Source organism: Cupressus sempervirens, chromosome 5 (genome assembly GCF_028749045.1).
Source record: "Cupressus sempervirens isolate cs-2001-9-10 chromosome 5, ASM2874904v1, whole genome shotgun sequence".
Classification (NCBI taxonomy): domain Eukaryota; kingdom Viridiplantae; phylum Streptophyta; class Pinopsida; order Cupressales; family Cupressaceae; genus Cupressus; species Cupressus sempervirens.
The window spans coordinates 228037525-228053668 of NC_143122.1; the positions used below are offsets into that span (position 1 = coordinate 228037525).

General features: G+C 34.5%; 1 pseudogene; it reads right to left on the reverse strand.

The window, feature by feature from the left end:
- Positions 1–15902, reverse strand: part of LOC149555272 (uncharacterized) — a 73669-nt pseudogene extending 57767 nt beyond the window's left edge.
- Positions 15903–16144: the final 242 nt, after the last annotated feature.

The following is a 16144-nucleotide window of genomic DNA, read 5'->3' on the forward strand; positions in this document are numbered from 1 at the left end:
CTAATAGGGTGATCAAATCCTCTAACCAGGTTACACCTAACAGTGTGTTTTGTAACCTTTAACAGGGTTGTCTCCTAACAGGGCTCACTTCAAAAAAGTGAAAATTGGTAGCTAGTTACTTCGTGGTTTCTCCCATATTGGGTTTCCATGTTAAATCTAGTGTTTCTTATGTTCATGTTATTTACTTTTGCATGCATGTTAATAATTGTGAATGGTTAAAGTTCAAAAACAAGTTAATCTACCAAGTTATAGCATTTCTCTGTGTGGCTACTGAGTGATTGCAGTAACTAGTTATTTAAGACATCTAAGGGATCTATGGATTTGTTTTTGTGGTAACTAATTCACCCACCCCCCCCCCCCCCCCCCCGCCATTACTCCATCTATAATTCCAACAATTGGTATCAGAACATTTGGTGCTTATAAGAAGGATTTCAAGGATCTAAGCTAAAGGTTAGGATGTATTACAAGAGGGAAATTCCAAGGCTTAACAAGGATAACTTTTCAGCATGGCAAGGTCTCATGAGACTCCATCTAGCTTCCATTGGAGATACAAGACTGAAATATTTGGATGAAGCATATGTAACTCCTACTGGTACATTATCTACAAATGACATTGTTGAGAAGAAGACTCATAACACCATGATGATAGACATTGCATCTGCCCTAAGCTATGAAGAATTTAATGATGTCAAGGACTGTAAAACTACCTTTGAAATGTGGAACAAGCTGAAGGAGATTTATGGAGGAGATGGTAATGTGAGAAGAGCCAAAGAAGAAAGTTTAAGAGGTCGATTTGGTTAGATGAGGATGAGAGAGCACAAAAACATTGCAAAATATGTTGAAAGAGTCAAAGCAAGTGTTAGTGCAATCAAAGCTTCTGGAGGGGATATCAAAGAGGAAATAGTTATAAGTAAAGTTCTTAGATCACTACTTTCCATTTATGCAATTAGAGTTTCTGCAATTCAAGAAAGAAAATGTGAAGAAAATCATAAGATAAATTTAGAGGCCATAGTTGGAAGATTGACTACATTTGAGCTAGATAACTATGATAACTATGTTCCAGCTACCAAGAACATTGAATCAACATTTTAAGCCAAGATTTCACTTAAGGAAAAAGGCAAGAAGATAAAGGATTATCAGTCAGAAAGTGAAGATGAATTAGAACAAATTTTTCACAGTGACCTTGAGGTGGTTGAAGCTCTACTAGCAAGGAAATATTCAAGAGGCAAAGGAAAATACAAAGGTAAGGTTCCTCTAATCTATTTTTCTTGTGAAGAAATTGGACATATTGTTGCTAGGTGTCCAAATAAGTAGAACAAGGATGAGAAGAAAGGTCACAAGTGCAATGGTAAGAAAGATTTCAAGTCATTCAAGGACAAAGGTAAGAAAACATGTTTTATGGATAAGAATTCTAATGATTCTAATGATGAAGAAGAAGATGAAATTGTTTACATTGCTATAAAAGATGAGTCTGATAATCATGAGGAAATAGAACTTATTTCTCATATGAGAAAAAATGATACATGGATTATAGATAGTGGTTGCTCTCATCATATGACTAGAGATAAAACTAAGTTTGAACATTTTGAAGACTATTATGGTGGCAGTCTAAGGTTTGCTAATAATGAACCTTGTTGCATAAAAAGAAGAGGAAGAATCTCACTAACCAAAGAGCTTGTATGTGATAATGCATATTGGGTAGAGAGACTAAAACACAATCTATTGAGTGTTGCACAACTACTTACTAATGGATTCAAAGTGGAATTCATGCATGGAAAAGTAAGACTTTTGGACAACAAAGGAAAGCTAATTGGATCAGGCACCCAAACAAAAGGTAACTTGTTTTATCTTGAACTTGGTGAATGTTCATGCTTTATTGCTAAAGTTGAAGAAAGTTGGTTATGGCATAAGAGGTTGTGTCATGTGAACTTTGATAACTTGGTGTAAATAAGTAAATTCAAGAAAGTAAGAGGCATTCCTAACATAAAGAAACCTGAGGTTGGTCTATGCAAGAATTGTCAAATTGGCAAGATGGGAAAGACTAGCTTTAAAAGTAAGAACTATCAGTCTGAAGAAGTTTTAGAAATTGTGCATACTGACTTGTGTGGACCTATTAGAATTGAAATTTATACTGGTGAAAAGCTCTTCATTCTTTTTGTTGATGATTACTCAAGGATAATGACTGTCATATACTTGAGAGAGAAATCAGAAGCATTTGAGAAGTTCAAATGCTATTTGGCCAGAGTTGAGAAGGAAATAGCCAAAAGACTGAAATGTTTGAGATCAGACAAAGGTAGTGAATTCATCTCCCATGAATGCAATAAATATTGCATTGAAAGGGGAATCAAAAGACAATTATCAACCTCTAGAACTCTCAAGAAAAATAGAATAGTTGAAAGAAGGAACAGATCTATCATGGACTGTATAAGAACCCTAATAATTGAAAAGAGCATTGCTATCAAATAGTGGAAGTAAGTTGAAAGGTACTTGTTTACTTGCTGATTTTGAATCTAGAAATGTCAAAGATGCATTAGAAAATGAAAGTTGGATCGAGGGTATGAATGAAGAGATAGAGCAGATAGAGAAAAATGAAACACAGACTCTTGTACCTAGGCCTAAAAATAAAAATGTGATTGGAACTAAGTGGGTATTCAAAAATAAGTTGAATGAAGATGGGAAGGTATAAAGGAACAAAGCTAGACTAGTATGCAAAGGATACTCTCAAGAAGAAGGAATAGACTGTGGAGAGACTTTTTCTCCTATTACAAGATTGGAAGGTGTCAGGGCCCTACTTGCATATGCTACAAAAAAAGGATTTAAATTTTATCAGATGGATGTCAAGTCAACATTTCTCAATGGTATACTAGATGAAGAAGTTTACATTGAGCAGCCTAAAGGTTTTGTTGATCCAGACAAGAAGGACATGGTCTGTAAATTACACAAAGTATTATATGGCCTGAAACAAACCCCAAGAGCATGGTATGAAAGATTGTATAACTATCTTATTCAAATTGGTTTTCAAAGAACTAATGATAATAGTAGCTTGTATATCAAGGAAGGACCAGATAATAAGATTGTCTTGGCAGAAATATTTGTGGATGTTACTTTGTTCATAGGAAATGATGATCTTTGCAAAGAATTTTTAGAGCAAATAAACAAGGAATTTGAAATGTCAATGTTTGGTGAGATCAAATTCTTTGTTGGTCTTCAAATTCAGCAAAGTAAGAATTGCATCTACATCACTCAATCTACATACATCAAGGAGATACTGAAAAATTTTGGTATGGAAGACTGCAAACTAGTTGGGACTCCTATGTATACTGGATTGAAACTTACCAAGGATGATGAATCAAAGGAGGTAGATCAAACATTGTATAGATCTATGATTGGAAAGTTGTAGTATGTGGTGCTTACAAGACTAGATATTACCCTTGCAGTTGGTATTGTAGCAAGATTTTCAGTAAAATCAAGAGAAAATCACATAATGGCAATCAAAAGAATCATGAGATATTTGAAAAGAACTAAAGATTATGGATTATGGTACAAATTTGGAGGTAATATGGATTTGAAAGTGTTTACTAATTTAGATTGGGCAGGAAACATTGATGAACAAAAGAGAATGAGTGGAGGAGCTTTCTTTCTTAGAAAGAGGTTGGATTCTTAGACAAGTAAAAAGCAAAATTGTACATCCCAATCCACAGTAGAAGTAGAATATGTTGCAGCAGCAGTAAACTATTCTAATATTGTTTGGTTCAAACAATTATTAGAAAGTATGAAGGAATAAATCAAAGAACCTATTGTTATGTTTTGTGACAATACAAGTGTAATTAACCTATCCAAAAATCTAGTGATACATTCAAAAACCAAGCACATTGCAATAAAGTATCACTTTGTCAAAGAATTGGTGCAGGATAAGGAGATCAAATTGGAATATGTCCATACAAAAGAAAAAATTGTTGACATATTCACAAAGCCTTTACCTAAGGATACATTTTTGTATCTAAGAGGTAAGTTAGGGGTCATTCCCCTATCTGATGCTCATAAAAATGAAGTTTTAGTGATGCATCAATAGGTATCAAGTTGAAGATCTTTTTTAGTTGATGTAGAATAATTATGGAAATATTGCATATGAATTAGTACATAAGGTACATTTCTATTCATTTGTTTTGTGTTGTCTTTGGCATGTGTTGTCAAAGAGGGAGAGTATACTATCATATCTTTCTAAAATTTGAATCTGTTTATGAAAAGTTTGATGTTTGTATAGAAGCTATGTAATTCCTTCACAGAGGGAGAATACTATATTTGAGGAGTTTGTAGAATTAAATGTAAGGGGGAGAAGCATTCTGTTAGAAAAAGACTTTTTTTCAAATTTCATTCTGCTATGACATGTTGTGTTTCCATCAATGTCAAAGAGGGAGATTGTTGGATACAATTATTCAATTGTGTGTTGTCTTTGATGTTACACAAATGTCATATCAGTTATCAGTCAAATTCTACCAAGCTCAATTGGTTAACAAGGAAAAAGATAGATTTTATCGAGCTTAGAAGGTTAGCAAAGTGAATTACAAAGTCTACTGAGCATTTCTGGATGTTACACTGTGAAGATAGTTTCTACCCAGCTCACTCAGGTGCTAAAGGCTTCTGTAGTAGAAATTAGTTTCTACCAAGCTAGAAAGGTCAGTAAAGGAAAGTTAGTTCTTACCGAGTTCACTCAGTCTCCAAAGGATTTTGCAAAGTTTGTAGTGTTTACCGAGCTTCACTTGGTTAACATTGGAAATCATTTTCTAGAGCAATGTTTACCAAGCGGGGTTGGCCAATGAAGGATTTAATTGTTTTAGGAAATAAAATTTATTTGTTTAATGTAATATTTGTAGCTAACTAATGTATGGTTTATTGATAAATGTAACTTATAAATGAGCTAACTTGACAATCTATAATGTATAAATAAAAAGTCAAGTTGTGTTTCCAAATATATGGATGAATGTATGAATAAGTGAGTATGCAAGTGAGTTGATAGTGAAGAAGAAGCGTGAGTGAATTTTGAAGGATCAGATATCCTTGAGGAGCAATAGAGTTGTATTCAATTAGTAAGGATCTATTGAAGTAGAGTAGAGATCGGTACCAGCAAAGTTCAGTTGCATCTCACTGAGGTCAAGACCTCTAACAAGGCCACTCGTAACAGGGTGATTAAATCCTTTAACTAGGTCACACCTAACAATGTGTTTTGTAACCTTTAGTAGGGTTGGCTCCTAACAGGGCTCACTTTAGAAAAGTGAAAATTGGTAGCTAGTTACTTGGTGGTTTTTCTCATATTGGGTTTCCATGTTAAATTTGGTGTTTCTTGTGTTCATATTACTTACTTTTGCATGCATTTTAATAATTGTGAATGCTTAAAGTTCATAAACAAGTTAACCTACCTAGTTAACCATCTATAATTCCATCACAAACAAGATCATTTTTTATCCAAATCAACTATGCCTAGGCTTATTCTTAGGCACACAAATTTTTATATGCCCAATGACTTGGTGAGTATATCTGCTAGCTGCTTCTTGGACTTACAATACTTCATTTTAATTTCACCATTCTCAACCAATTCTATAATAAAATGGTATTTGATTTCAATGTGATTTATTCTTTCATGAAATATCGAATTCTTTGTCAAAGATGTTGAGGAAATATTGTCACAATAAATAGTAGTTCCATCCTCTTATTCTTCCTTCAAATCCACCAAGACTCTTCTCAACAAAATAGCTTGACATGTTGTTGCATTTGCTATTGTGTATTCAACCTTTGCTATAGATTAAGCAATTATTGGTTGCTTCTTGGATGCCAATGAAAATCTCATACACAATACATAACTAAAATTTCACTTCCTATCATCTAAACTTACGTCATCACTATTTGTATAGCCAACCATCCCAAATTCATTTTCAGAAGTATAAAAATACCAAATCCTTTGACACCATTCACATACCTTAGTATCCTCTTTCCCACTTGCTAGTGGGAGTCTTTTGAATTTTCTATAAATTTGGAAATCAAACTTACTATGTGCATAATATCAGATTGAGTTACTGTAAAATACATCAGACTTCCAACCAAACTCTTATACAATGTTGGATTCATATTGTTTCTACAATCTTCCTTGCTCAACTTCAAACGTATAATTTTTGGTGTTGCAGTTACCTTACATTTTTGCATTTTAAAACTCTCCAAGATCTAATTTGCATATTTTTCTTGAGAGATAAAGATACCATCTTGCATTTGTTTTACTTCTATGCCTAAAAAATACTTCAAGAGACCCAAATCTGTCATTTCAAACTCATTTTTCATAGTCTCTTTAAAATCAACAATAAGGAAATTATCATTCCTAGTAAAAATTAAATCACCTACATACAAAATAATAATTAAAACTTTACCATCAATTATGTTGATGTAAAGAGTGGGCTCACCATTGCTTTAGCTAAAGCCAGTGCTCATCAAATATGAGTCAATTTTACTACAGCATGCCTATGGAGCTTGTTTCAGCCCATAAAGAGCTCTTTTCAGCCTATACACTTTATTTTCTTTACCCAAAACTTTATAGTTAGGTGGTTGCTCCATATACACCTCTTCTTTCAACACCCTGTTAAAGAAGGCAGACTTCATAGCCATTTGAACTACCTTCCATTTGTGCCGGGCTGGAATTGCTATGACAACACTCACAGTTTCTATTCTTACAACAGGGGCATATGTCTCATCATTGTCTCTACCATACAGTTGTTTGTACCCCTTGACCAGCAATCGCACCTTATGCCTATCTATTTTTCCTTTAGCATTGCACTTGGTCTTATAAACCTATTTGACTCCAATAACTTGCTTCTTGGGAGGTAAATCACTCAGCCCTCATATTTTATTTCTCTTTATTGCATCTATTCCCTCATCCATGGCCTTACACCATTTCTCTTCTTTCATATCTTCTTCAAAATAAATTGGATCACTATAAGAAAATAATGCAAAGTTTACACTCTCATCAAATTCTTCATCATACATTTCATCTTGGTATATCTCTCTTAGACTTTTAGGATTTCTTGGAAATGAAGAGGTGAGAGTGGGATCTGAATTTTCACTAATATTGTTGTTGTTATGTACATGTTGTACACTAATCTAGAGCTATCAAGCGCTACCTGGAGCTAATTCATTGGTTGTTTGTGGCTACTTGCCTTTCTATCTATTTTTGTTAGTAGCATTGTGAATCTATCTAGAGCTATTTGCATCTACTGTAGCTTCATCATGTTGGTCGCCAACTTCATCTTCTTCATCAATAATTGGCACTTTACTTGAAGTGCTTATAGATTTATCCACTGAGCTATCCCATGACTCATTTTCAATGAACTCCACGTCTTTTGAAATGATGATCTTCTTGATGACAAGGTTATACAACCTATATGCCTTTGATTCAAAACTATAACCCAATAAAGATGAACTTCACACCCTTGTCATCCAAGTTTTTTATTTTCTCCTTTGGCATATGCAACACACCAAACACCCTCAAGTGCTCAACTATCCATCCATGTCTTCACCATGCCTTAAGAGGAATCTTGTCATGGAATTCCTTTGTTAGATGCATGTTTATTAGATATATTGTTGTTGCTACAACCTCTCCCCAATATTCAGTCAGCAGTCCCTTTTCTTTCATCATGCTCCTTGTCATCTAAAAAATGGTTCTATTCTTCTTCTCAACCACTTTATTTTTTTGTGGAGTATAGTTGGTTGTAAGCTCCTTCTTGATGTCATTTTTCCTACAAAAATTTACCAAAGAATTGAAGGTATACTCCCACCCTTTATCTAACCTTAGGACCTTCACTTAATGTCCACATTCTCTTTTAGCCTGGTCTTTAAACCCTAAAAACTTATCAAATGCATCAGATTTATTTTTCAAAAAATAAACAAATGTCCTACAACTGAGATCATCTATGAATGTCATAAATAAGTACTCCCCCCAATACAAGTGGTTTTCATAGGGCCAACTAAATCTATATGCACTAGCTCTAATCATGCCCTTGCGCTTCTAGGATTACCAGAATTAAAAGGAAGCCTATGTTGCTTTCCCAAAATTCAAGCCTCACACTTGCTACATAACTCTACAATCTTTGGCAAACCATCTACTATTCTTTTCTTGGACAATAAATTCAAACCAGCATAACCAAGATGTCCATACCTAAGATGTCATAGCCTAGAGGGGTCCTCAATCATGTTTTTTAGAGCTAATTGTTGATGTACTATTGTACGTGCATTCTTGGGAGGTGCCACAATGATTTGAGAAGAGAAACATGTCTAGCTCTATTCTCAAGGGGAACATCTAGTTCCTTGTCATTTGAACTATTGCACCTATCTTCTTACTCTCATCTTTCTCATGAATGACACATTTATCATTTTCCATCAACACTATGTATCCATTTTGAATGATTTGTCCAACACTCATCAAATTATGCTTTATACCCGAGGCTAAATAAACATTTTGAATCATAATAGATCCCTTTCCTATAATATGAATGGTTCCATTCTAATTTCAGACTTGAAGTTCTTATCAATAAATGAAAAAAAAAATCATTACCACTCATGTGGTTGTTGCAACTATTATCCAAATACCAAACTGTAGGTTTGCGTTCTTCACCAATCTTGCACATGAGTGGGGTTATTTTCTTCATCCACATTCACATCAACCACATTTTCCCTTTTCTTTGACTGGTCACTTATCTTTGTTCAAAACTCACTTGCATAATGCCCAAATTTGTGGCAATAATAACAATCCACATTTCTCTTATTAGAGATGTAGTTTTTCTTGCCTCCTTTAGTACTATTTTGAGAGTTTCTTTCTCCCTCTTGGATGCCTTCTCATCCTAAGATTTTTCCTCTAGCATTTATTTGTCTGGAGTTGCCATGATCTTTGACTCTAGTGCCTCTACCAGATTGATTTCTTCCTCTCACCTTGCCTCTTGCATTGGCTTCAGCTTTACAAGCTTTCTCTTGGGAAGATGTTGTTGATCTATTAATCTAGTGCTCATGGGCTTGGAGAATACTCATCAACCCATCCATATTCAAAGTGTTGAGGTCTTTTTTCTCTTCAATGGTCATCACAAGATTATCATACTTTTGGGGAAAACTTCTCGATATCTTTTCCACTATTCTTTTCTCCTCACAATCTTCTCCATTTGATTTCAATGGGTTTATCAAACCAAAGATCCTTGATCTAAAGTTTGAAATAGACTCATTATCTTTCATTTGAATATTTTTCAACTCCATTCTAATCATCTATACCTTCACCACATGGACTATATCTATCACTTTAAAATTTATCTCAAGGATATCATGCGTACTTCTTTTGAATAGTTAGTTGCTTCTATTTTGGAAAAAAAACACCTCTATCATGGCTACCTTAATCAATCTTAATGATTTTGCATCCTTCCTACTTGACTCCTTCAGTTGAGTCTTTTGATTATTTGTGAGGGAAACTTATTATTTTGGGTCTATAACATCATTAAATCCATTGACCACAAACTCCCATAAATCATTTGCAACCATAATGGTTTTCATCTTATTTTCCCAAGTATCATAGTTATGTCCATTAAAGGATGGCGATTGTTACCAAGTCTTTCCTTCATCATCATCCATGTCTCCTACACAAAAATCTTAAATACCCATAAAAATGAATGCCCAAATTCATAAGGATTTAGGGCCAAATAGCTCTGATACCATGTCAAGAACTGAGAAATAGGGGGTTAACTAACTCAGTACAACCAAGTCGCTCAAAAAAGAAATGACCAAATCACTTGGTCAAAATAGGAACCACTCAACAAAGACAAATACCAAGACAAGGTTGAACAAATGTTAACTCTTGACAAACTAGTGTGTTAACCCACCGCAAAAGTTAAAAATAACGGTCTAGAAAATGCACAAGGAAAGAACATATATTGTTTCTCTATTTTTTCAAACATTCAAATGCATAGGGGAGTAAGAAATAGAGACAACACAAACACAAGAGACTGGAGATATGCAATATTGTTTCCTTTCTTGCTTTATATTTACTTGAAATGAACTATTACAAAACTAAAATTAAACTACAAACCCAGAAAACTAAATAACTAACTACTACTCATGATCATAATATAAACTTGCAACAATATGTGGCTAAATACAATAAACCTAAAGCAATCACAATGCAACAGAACAAACATTTACTTTCCAAAATACAAAAAGTTTCATCGTGCTACTTATTAGTATTAAACCACGGACAGAAATAAAAACTATATGCAAATATAACCAATAATAAAAAAAATAATAGATCACACAGAAATGAACACAAGGCACCAATATTTAATGTGGTTCACGCAATCCCTGGGCTATGTCCACCAAACAGCAAGTATGATCTTTTTACAATCCAGTGATTACAACCTGATTACAATCTGTAATCCCTTACAGCTCAATACCGCCACAAGAACCAATTTTGCATCACATCATAATGAAAAAATACCTAACCCTAAACCCTTTTATACAAGTATTTTATACCATTTTAGGGTTATAATTAATAATTACATGTCGGCCAAAAATCTCGATAAAAAAGGGCCCAAATTTTTTTTTTTTTCTGGGGCAATGCCCCGAACCCCAAAGAATTATGGAGTATGTATAGTACTTTCCTAATTAGTCACCACTATCTAACAATCTCCCACTTAGGCACTGATCAGGCTCCACTATAGTTTGGTCTTCGAATGAGAGCTAAATTCTTAGCAAGATGAATGGCACTCTAACTATCTGTGAACAAATAATTATCCTTCTAAGGATGTCCCAATTCTTCCAAGAAGAACTAAAGCCATATGATCTCCTTAGATACCTCTATAGTAGCAACATACTCTACCTCTATAGTGGATAGAGCATTAATCTTCTATAACCTAGAAACCCAACTCACTGTTGCCCCACCAATAGTAAAGACATAACCTATAGTACCCCACCTGGTATCAATATCAGCTGCCAAATCTGAGTCAACATAGCCCTGTAAATTAGTAGTAGAGCCCCCAAAGTGTAAACACTTATTGGATGTGCCTCTCAAATATCTGAGAATCCATTTGACTGCATTCCAATGTTCAATTCCTGGATGACTCGTATACCTGCTAACGACTCCCACTGCATGTGCAATATCTGGCCCAGTGTATACCATAGCATACATCAAGCTTACTACAGCTGAAACATAGGGTACCTTGGACATCTTATCCTCCTCTTCCTATGTCTTAGGACACATCTCTTTAGTCAATTTCAAATGACCAGGTAAAGATGTGCTGACAGCTTTAACATTCTCCATAGAGAAACCTTGTAACACCTTCTCAACATAATCATCCTGAGATAGCATCAATGCTCTATTTTTCCTATCTCTAGAAATCTTCTACAAAGGATTTGTTTTGCTACCCCCAAATCCCTCATAGTAAATTCATGTGCTAACCGACATTTTAGTCCCTTAATATGATCCATGTTAGACCCAACTACAAGCATATCATCAACATATAAACATAAAATAATGTAGCTATCATCATCCAACCTCTTAAAATAAACACAGTAATCTAAATGACACCTATTATATCCATGCTCATGCATAAAACTATCAAATTTTGGATACCATTGCTGACGTGCTTGCTTCAAGTCATATAAACTTCTCTTCAATTTGCACACTAATTTCTCCTTACCTTTGACCTCAAAACCCTGTGGCTAAGCCATATATATTTCTTCATCTAAATCACCATGAAGAAAGGTTCTTTTAACATCAAGCTACTCTAAATGCAAATCTTCAGTAGCCACAAGACTTAAAACAGTACGGATAGAAGTCATTTTAACAACAAGAGAAAATATCTCATCAAAATCAATTCCCTTTTTCTGTGCAAATCCTTTTACAACTAACCTAGTTTTAAATCTTTTCTTACCTCCTTCCTCTTCTTTCAACTTGTAAACCCACTTATTCTGTAAAGCCTTTTTACCTATAGGCAACTTGCATAAATCCCATGTCTTATTCTTTAGCAAAGAGTCCATTTCATCTTTCATTGTAGACTCCCACTGAATCTTAGTATCCACCTGCAAATCTTCATCATAACTTTCAGGTTGACCAACATCAATAAGTAAAATAGAATACAAAGAGGGAGAAAATCTTTGTAGAGGTCTAATTTGCCTTGTTGACCATCTAACATTCATCGGTGTGTGTGGTATTTGTTGTTGTGGTTGTTGCACATCATGAGGAATGGCTGGAACATTAGCTTTTGGAGTATCATCCAGCACTACATAATCATCTTCTTTCTTCTCCTGTTGCTGCAACAGATCTTTGTACAACACTTTCTCATTGAATATGACATCCCTACTTCTTACAATTTTATAATTTTCAAAATCCCAAAGCCTATAACCAAATTCATTAAGGCCATATCCAACAAATACACATTTCTTTGACTTAGCTTCTATCTTGGTTCTATTTTCAGTATCTATGTGAGCAAATGCTTCACAACCGAAGGTTTTGAGAAAAGAATAACTGACCTTCTTACCAGTCCATGCCTCCTCTGGAATACCACAGCCTAAAGGAATAGAGGGACCTCTACTAATCAAATATACAGTAGTATTGATAGCCTCTGCCCACATGTATAAGGGCAACCCAACATGCAACCTCATGCTCCGTGCATGCTCCATTATAGTCCTACTCATGCATTCAACCACTCCATTTTTCTGTGGAGTCCTTGGAACAATTTTCTGTCTACGAATACCATTAGTGGAGCAATAATCTTCAAATTCATGACTGGAATACTCACCACCATTATCAAATCTGAGACATTTTAATTTCTTATCAGTCTCATTTTCAACCAAGCATTTCCATTTCTTAAAAGTTTGAAATACATCAGATTTCTGTCTAAGGAAATAAACCCATACTTTTCTAGTTGCATCATCAATAAATGTAACATAATAATGAGAGCCACCAAGGGAAGATACCTGAGCCGGTCCCCATACATCTGTATGCACAAGCTCTAATTTCTCCTTTTTGTTTTCCTTCCTAGTCTTTGCAAATTTCACTCTCTTTTGTTTTCCATACACACAACTTTCATAGAAAGCCATTTTAACACATTTTATACTTGGTAAAACTTTCTTTAAATGAAGTACTTTCATACCTTTCTCACTCATTTTCCCAAGTCTATTGTGTCACAGCACTGTATCAAAATTTACAACAGCTATTTGTTCTCCCTACTCAACTGTAGCAATTGTTCCTGAACATTCATTTTTCTTGAAAACAATCAAAGTAGAAGGAACAATATGACTTGTACAAAGATATAAGTTTCCTACTTTCACAACTTTTGCTGCTACAAGGGAACCTTTTGAAACCTTCCAATTTTTATCATTAAAAGTAACTACACAACCCTCATCACTGAGTTGCCCTATTGAAATTAAATTGCTACTCAGGCTTGGAACATGTCTTACCTCATGTAGTAGCAAATGATTCCCATTCTACAATTTAATCTTAATTTTACCCTTTCCAACAATCTAACAGGGTTCATTATCCCCCAAATAAACAAGCCCAAAATCCCCTTGGACATAATCAATGAAATAACCTCTATGAGGTGTAGCATGAAATGAAGCACCAGAATCAAATACCCATGAATCATCAACACTTTCTAAAGACAGAATAAAAGCATCCTCTTCAAATTTGCTACTTACCACATTTTCCTCCTTATCTCCGTTTGATTTATCTCCTTCATTTTTCTTTTCATTCCAGCAATCTTTCTTTTTGTGCCCTAGTTTCCAATAGGCAATCATTCGGTCCTCTCGATTGAGACATCTTCCCCTTTGACTTTCCTCTTGATTTCCCATGATTTCTTAAATTACTTCCTCTCTCAATCGTTCTGCCCTTGCTTTGTGCATTCAAAGCACTTCCTGATGTAGATCCACATGAGGTTTTCTTACGAGTTTCCTCACTTAAAATAACACTGATCACATCATCATATTTTAGGGTACTAGATCCAAGAACAAAATTACTCACAGTCATTACCAAGCCATTCTAGCCTTTAGGCAAAGAACACAAAATCAAGAGAGCCCTAATTTATTCTTCAAAATTGATACCCACAGAAGATAACTGACTAGTAATAGTATTAAACTTATTTAAAAGATCTGCAATTGATCCACCTTCTACCATTTTTATATTAAATAAATGCTTCATGAGAAATACCTTGTTTGAAGCGAAGGGCTTTTCATATAGTGTCACTAGGGTTTTCATCAATTCTTCTGTCATCTTTGCTTTTGTAATATTAAATGCCACCAATGGTGCTAGGCATAATCGAATGCTTCCAAGTGCCTTTCTGTCCAAAAGATCACATTCATCATTTGACATAGTTCCCTAATTCTTGGCTTTGCCTTCCAACGGCTTCCATAAATCCTTCTTATACAGATAGTCTTCCATTTGCATCTTCCATAACTAGAAGTTTTTCCTATTAAACCTATCAACCCTCAGCTTACCCTCATCTACCATTGCTCCCACTCAACCGTGAGACTCCCACTCAACTGTGAAACTTTGCTACAGAGGATAACTAAAAAACAACTAGGCTCTGATACCCACATGTTAGGATTAAACCACGGACAGAAATAAAAACTACATGCAAATATAACCAATAATAGAAAAATAATAGATCACATAGAAATGAACACAAGGCATCAAGATTTAATGTGGTTCACCCAATCCGTGGGCTACGTCCACTAAACAGCAAGTTCGATCTTATTACAATCCAGTGATTACAACCTGATTACAATACGTAATCCCTTACAGCTCAATATCGCCACAAGAACCAATTTCGCATCACATAATAATGAAAAAATACCTAACCCTAAACCCTTTTATACAAGTATTTTATGTTTTTTTAGGGTCATAATTAATAATTACATGTCGGCCCAAAATCTTGATAAAATAGGGCCCAAATTTATTTATTTTTTCAGAGCGATGTCCCAAACCCCAAAGAATTATGGAGTATGTATAGTACATTCCTAATCAGTCACCACAATCTAAGACTATTACACACTCTAAAATTCTTTATGTTGATTATCCACCCTAAAAAACTCTTTTGATCCTCTTCATAATGTCTATCAAATATTGAATGAATAAAAACTCTACCCTTTTGTCTATTTTTTGTCCACACAAAATTTCCCACTCATTTTTTAATTCAAACTTACAGACCTATAATAAATGCCTTGACTATTGGGACTAAAATTTTAGAGGAAATATGGGGATCTCAATCTCTGACAAGTACATGAATGACAAGCTCTATAAATAAACAAAATAATTTAAAATTTTGACCTCACCATCTACCATCTTATAATTAAATGCATTAGGCTTACATAAACCATCAAAGTGCCAAAAACCACGTACAAGTTTTCAAGCTCTTTTGACCATCTTAAACAATTTCACCTCGGGAAGTCTTGATGAAAGAAAGGGGGGACTAAAGAGATGTGCTTTTATTTTATCTCTCTTTCACTATCGATTTTTCTTGCAACTTCAATTGCAATGGCAGCTCCCAGTAAGTGGCCAATAATCGAGATATTATGAGATATTGTAAGGCAATATCCACTCGCCTAATGGAAGCATGGTGTGCATTTATTGTTTTCTATATATTTTTTATAACCTTTTTTAGAACACTAATTCCTTCATAAATTGTACCTCTGAATGCAACGAATTTTGAGAGGAGTTGAAGTCACTCTGCATCTGCCACAATTCTACTTTAGCTTACCCACTTTAAAATGACCTTAAATACTCTCTTATTTTCTTCTATTTTCTCTATTATTATTTAATATACTTCAAATTTGAGTAGATTGCACCATTCATTCACCATTTTGTTGTCTCTCAAGGGTATATGCAAGATCATGGTCAACCAAACTATGGCCTTGAGTGGCAGCGAAAAACTAGTAAATCAGGGTCATGTGAACTTGACACATAATTTAAAGTAGTTATGGGATTTATTTTGAAAAGTTGCAAGAAAAGAATTTGTAAGAAATTGAATGTAGTTTCTAAAATACTAGGCCTTATCTAGCGAAAAAAATTATTTAATTTGTCAAAATTTTGGATTTAGTACTACAAAAATTTCAAGGCAAAAATAAAAAGTAGATG